This window comes from Heterocephalus glaber, unplaced genomic scaffold (genome assembly GCF_053883595.1).
Source record: "Heterocephalus glaber isolate CG9 unplaced genomic scaffold, H.glaber_assembly_v1.0 deba00001729, whole genome shotgun sequence".
Classification (NCBI taxonomy): Eukaryota; Metazoa; Chordata; class Mammalia; order Rodentia; family Bathyergidae; genus Heterocephalus; species Heterocephalus glaber.
Genome location: NW_028258440.1, coordinates 14,912,086 through 14,917,086, shown reverse-complemented (window position 1 = coordinate 14,917,086; position 5,001 = coordinate 14,912,086). Strand labels below are relative to the sequence as shown.

The following is a 5,001-nucleotide window of genomic DNA, read 5'->3' as shown; positions in this document are numbered from 1 at the left end:
TGGGGCAATGCACTTTGAAATGTTATCAGTATTAAAATTTCCCACGGGCTTCTGATAAGTTCAAAAAGAGTGAACAACAGATTCTTTCTTCTTTTTCATCTTCTTTTTATTCTTAACTGCAGAATGGGAGAAAATGAACAATTATACAGCATTAATCACCACAAATGAATTTCTACATGTAAGAAAGTATTCAGTCCCCTGTATATATCTTCTGCATTTCTGTGCTATATCTCAACAAGTAGAGAACATGTTTTCCTCTCACACCATTAAATATCAGGGTGCTTGTGTAACTGATGGCTTCAATCACCTGATCACACCAACCTTGTCGCTCTCTTACCTGACACTAGAAATCATTGGATTTGTGTGTGTGTGTGTGTGTTGTTGTTGTTGTTGTTGCTGTTTTATTGGAAAGGCTATTCTGGCATTTAAATTAATCTCTGTGACGTTTAAAGCCTGTTCTGGTTGCAGAGATAATATTCTCTTCCCCTTCCAGATGCTTGGTTTTCATATCTACCATATGAGAAAGAGGCCATTATGGAATACATAATTGTGAAAATGCAAAAAGGGAAAAAATACGGCCGGGCACAGTGGCCCATTCCTGTAATTCCAGCACTCAGGAGGCTGAAGCAGGAGGATTGCCATGAGTTCAAGGCCAGCCTGAGTTACATCATGAGCTCAGGGCCAGCCTGACCTACAAAGCAAGACCCCGTCTCAAACAAACAAACAAAAAGTGCTGGGGATTTAGCTCAGTGGTGTCACTGCCTGCCTTGCAAGCACAAGGTCCTGAGTTCAATCGGCAGTACTACAAAAAAAAAAAAAATAAAAAAGAAAGAAAGAAAAGAAAAAAAAGGAAAAGTGTTGATCATTTAAATCTACTCAAAGACAAGATATACCTTAAAAGTTTACCAGTTCAGTGATAGATGACCATACTATGACTTTCTTTTTTTTTTGACTGACCTAAAATATAAAAGTCTAAAACTGAACAAATATTTAGGTATTAACCATTAACTGTGGTCCTAGTTGAAAGTCCTAAGCTTTTGCTATTTGTCATTAGTCACATTCTAAAATTGTCTCCTAGTTAATATGGGAGACTATGTTTCTGTGGCCAAGGAAAGAAGGTCCAGTGAGCACCTGGCCAAGGCACTGTAGCTGCTGCTTCTGGTAGCAGTTTTCTAAACACATATTGGTTTCAGGTACCAGGACTTACACCTGGGGTTTCAAGAGCTGCCATCTGCTGGGTCCAGGTCCTTTTCAGATCCTTCAACTCCTTGTTTAGTGTTTTTAGTTTTTCTTCTGCTTCTTTCTCTTCCTCATATTCGAAATCTTCACTCCAGTTGTTGAACTGATATTGACTTATTGCTTTAGTGAAAAATAATAGAATTTTAGATCAGTTACACATGGAAAAAATAGCCCAATTCATAACCAGTAACGACATCCTACTCTACCGTCAGAAGGAACAGCTAGACTGAAGTAACTACGAAAAGAATATACTTAAATTGGAGGAGGGCCTGACCTCTACTTCTCCATTCGTGGCCAGTATGGAGCAGAGCCAACAACCATGCCTAAGCTAAGGTCACGGCCCATCTCCGCCCTCCTCACACCAGCCTCCCCAAACAGGTCCTCCCTCCCAGCTGCTGTCCCCTCCCCCTAGAGCCCTCAGCTGGTTACTCACTTCTGACATCTGTGATCTGCACTATGAACTCATCTTCCTGCTGCTCTGCTTCTTCCTTTGCCTGCTCTACTGCTGGCTTCTCTTCCTGGTGCCCAGATGACTTTGCAGAACATCATGCCTCCACCCTGTCACCTGTTTGCTGGTGGCACTCCAGGGCTGAGGCATACGCCTACGGCCAGCACAGGCTCAGGCTCAGGCCTAGCCCAGACTCCTGCCCACGCCCTGGTCCTAGCTCTCGTTCTGGTGTGGGGCCATGACACTGGGTGGCGGGGGGTGGGGGTGGGGGGTGGGCACACGGGGGAAGTGGAGCACTGGCAGCTCGCTAGGGCTGGGGCTGAGGTGGGAGGCGGAGAGGGGAGGGTGGGATCGCAGCATGTGGTGGTCCCAGTAGCAGTGGATCAGGACGTGGTCCTTGCAGTAAGCACTCTGCAGGAGCGAGCTGACCAGATCCAGGAACGTGAATTGGAAGTTTGGAAGTTTAGGAGGGGGAACTGCTGAGCATCCAAGACCAGGTTCGCCACTCCCCCCCCCCCCCACTGCCCCGTTCTCTACCAGGTCCCCAACCTCCTCCTCCTCCCCTGCTCTGCCTGCCTGAGGTCCGCACCCTCTTTGGTGTACTCTTCCTTCTCGGGTCCCCGTCCTCCGGGGATCGGGCCTGTCACCTTCTTCTTTTTCGGGGCCTCCCTCTGGCCCTGGAGACCTGTACCTCCACCTCGGGCCCTGTGCACAATCTCCACTGCCACCCTGGGCCCCAAGCCGTCAGGGCCACCCCCCTCCCCTATCTGCGCCAGAGTCGAGCCCCATCCATTTCACCCACCAGCCCACTCTACCGCCCGGCTCACCCAGCTGTCTTTGTCCAAGTGAATCAAATCATCACCCTCTATGACATATGCGATACTAGGTGGTGCCTCACAGGGACTCAGGCTCTGGCTGCTGCACCAACGACCATGAAGATGGCGGCTAGGGCGGCCGCGACCCCGACCACGACTTTGACTGCGACCACGGCCACGCCCACGGCCACGGCCAGGGCCACGGCCACGACCTCGGCCACAACGACCACGACCTCGGCCACGACCAGGACCTCGGCCACGCACAGAGGATAGTTGGCGGGAAGCCATTGACAAGGTGCTGCCGACCTGTTGATGGGAGGCCGTTGGCAGTTGGCCCGAGGGATGGAGGGGAGGGGGTGTCAGAGGCAGAGCCAACTACTGAGGGTACAAGTGTCTTACCTTGGTGGCTGGAGAGGCCCTAAGATGGGAACGGCGGGAGAGCGATCTGGAGACCAACCGTTTCTGAAGATATTTCTGAAGACCTCCGCTAGGTGGGAAAATTACCACTAGCTAGCGGGCGGGGGAGCGGCAGACGCAGTCATGAGTGTCAAAAAGGTCTCTAAACTCATTTGCTGAAAAATGAAGATTGACATTGCCTCTGTCCAATGAATGATCAGGGTTTCTGAGGTTCTAGGATTACCCAGAACCGACTACTGTTTTTTTTTTCTTTTCCTGCATTAGTAACCAGCACTACCATTAGGTCCGCATCAGTTCTGCCCTTTGGATTTTACAATTATCAACAAAAGTACGGTGATCCAATGTGGAGGCAACCCTGGGGCATGTTTATAGCAAGTAGCTCCTCAATTTCTGCCTGCTGAGATCCCATACAAGTAGGGATAGTCATAAAAGATACTGTATAGCTCAGACTTCAAGAGTAGTGAAAACTTCCCAAGAAGAGAGTGAAAAAAATTCTGATGATTTAATGTGGTTAGAGCTACTTCTAAGAGAATGAGTAGACTGAAATGAATGTGTTCAGAAGTGAGCATTGAGGAGGTGGTGATGGGCACCCAAAGGTGTTTAATGAACTCTGCCAAATTCACTTCGTGCCTCCAAAGAATGAAAAAAGAGAGACGTACTTTTTAAAAAAGGGAACCAGTTCATATAAGACTGAAGCATCAAAAAGGTAGGCTTCTTAGGATGTTTTTGAGTCAAAGGAATAAGATGTCTTGTTGATTTCAAGACCTGTTGAATTATTATTTCAAGTGTAATTCTGAAAGTTATGGAGAAATCAACTTTGGTTTTATACTTATTCTGTAAAAAATGTTATATAACACTAAAATTTGTTTTTAAAAACTTTGTACTGGGGCTGGGGATTTACCTCAGTGGTTTCGCCGCCTGCTGCACAAGTGCAAGGACCCGAGTTTGATCCCTAGTACCAACCCCCCCCCCCAAAACAACCAAACAAACAAACAAATAAAACCCATTGTACTATATTGCATGTAGTACATTTAGGAAAGATTTATTTAAATCCCTTCAAGGTGAACAAAGACATTTTTCCTTTTAGCAATTCAATGACATTTCAGAAATTTTATTTTTCTCCTCATCCCATTTTAGGATCAGAGCATGGTATTTTCATGAATTAATTACTGCTTAAAATCTAGAAGCAAGGTAGAAAATCTCATGTCCAAAATCCTTACTGTAAAGACTACAAAACTGAGGCAGAATCCCAATCTGAAGCCTAGAATTGGCATTAATATATGGCTGTGATATGGGGGGAATTATTTATTTATAGGCCTCAGTTTAATCATCTTTAAAGCTACAAAAATTGATTACCTAATTACCTCACAAGGTTGCTCTGAGAATATATGAAATAATGGGATGAAAATACGTTCATATTGTGAAATACTACATGGGTATATTCTTAGATGAATAATAATGTTTCTTAGTCCTTGAATTACTAGAGAGAAATTATCAAATAGTTTCTCTGGGCTTCAGGGAATTCCCTAATCTGGTTCTAGAGGAAAGAGTTTATCCCAGCCACACTAAACTCTCTGGCTAAGTTTATACCCTGCCTTTAGTTATGTCAGTAAGATAGGTAGATGAGATGAGATATGATTACATTTAGAATACTAACCACCTCTTGAAAATATTTTCTTTCTTTGCCATTCTATTCTAAGTTGATTAATGTTTGTAAGTATGCACTTTTTCATTTTTGTTTTAAAAAAAAACCTTGAAGGCTGTGGGATTCGCTCAGAGGTGCCTCGCCTGTCTCACAGGCCCAAGGTCCTGAGTTCGATCCCCAGTACAAAAAAGAAAAACAATGAAAACCTACCAATATTTTCTTTTTTGTAGTTTCAATTTTATTAAGAATTTCAAAATATTTTCCAATCCAGAGAAATTTTTAAAAATATTTTTTATCTGGATGTCTTTGGATTATCTACACCTAACCCTTCTTTGTTTGTTTGTTTTTTTATTTGTTTGTATGTTGTTTTTTAACAGACAAGGTCTCCCTACAAAGCTTCAGGATGGCCTCAAACTCCCTGAGATCTTCTTGAGTCA

General features: G+C 44.5%; 1 pseudogene across 1 annotated transcript; it reads right to left on the bottom strand.

The window, feature by feature from the left end:
• Positions 1-1,208: 1,208 nt before the first annotated feature.
• LOC147821596 (uncharacterized) lies at positions 1,209-2,834 on the bottom strand (annotated as a pseudogene). The gene is made up of 3 exons (XR_015446815.1): positions 2,515-2,834; positions 1,673-1,772; positions 1,209-1,359 (listed from the first exon to the last, which is right to left on the bottom strand). The product of XR_015446815.1 is annotated as an uncharacterized LOC147821596 (transcript).
• Positions 2,835-5,001: the final 2,167 nt, after the last annotated feature.